Source organism: Sciurus carolinensis, chromosome 8 (genome assembly GCF_902686445.1).
Source record: "Sciurus carolinensis chromosome 8, mSciCar1.2, whole genome shotgun sequence".
Taxonomy (NCBI): Eukaryota; Metazoa; Chordata; class Mammalia; order Rodentia; family Sciuridae; genus Sciurus; species Sciurus carolinensis.
Window position 1 is genome coordinate 73,009,999 of NC_062220.1, and position 624 is coordinate 73,010,622.

Sequence of the window (624 nt, forward strand, 5' to 3'; positions counted from 1 at the left end):
TATTCTATGATTCTCATTCACCAAAACTCATTAGACTCTTTCCACCTATATTAATGAAGCCAGAATTATAGGTGATCAGGTCAAATGATGGAAATGGAGGTCAGTTTGGATCCTGGAAGTTGGAGACTGCCCCTGGGAGATTGGACTGTCAATGTCTCCAGAGACCTTTGATCACCAAGTTTACCTGCCTGTACTACCCATCCCCAAAGACTGCAGACAGGGAATGGCTAATTAATGCCCCCTGGGCTGCTACCTGCCTGGATCACTCCATTTGGCCCTGCCCCTGCTCATCTGCTTCCCACCTTTTGGCCATCCCACTGGCCTCTCCTGGGCCTACTCACTAGGCAGGAAGGAGAGAAATATAGGGGGAGAGAGCAGGAGAACCAAGGAAAATTTAGTCTATAAAAGATGTAGGGCACTCTCACTTCTTGGAATACCAGAATACCAGCCATGGCCACCTTCTTCCTCCCTGGAGAAGTCTGTTACTACACTTAAATAAAACCTGCTTTATATGCTTGCCTCGGCAGCTTCTCTAATGTTCAAACTTCAACCTTTGAGGAAGCAGAACTTGTCACCAATAACCAGCCATATCACTAATAGCAGTGAGTTGGTAGTGAATCAATT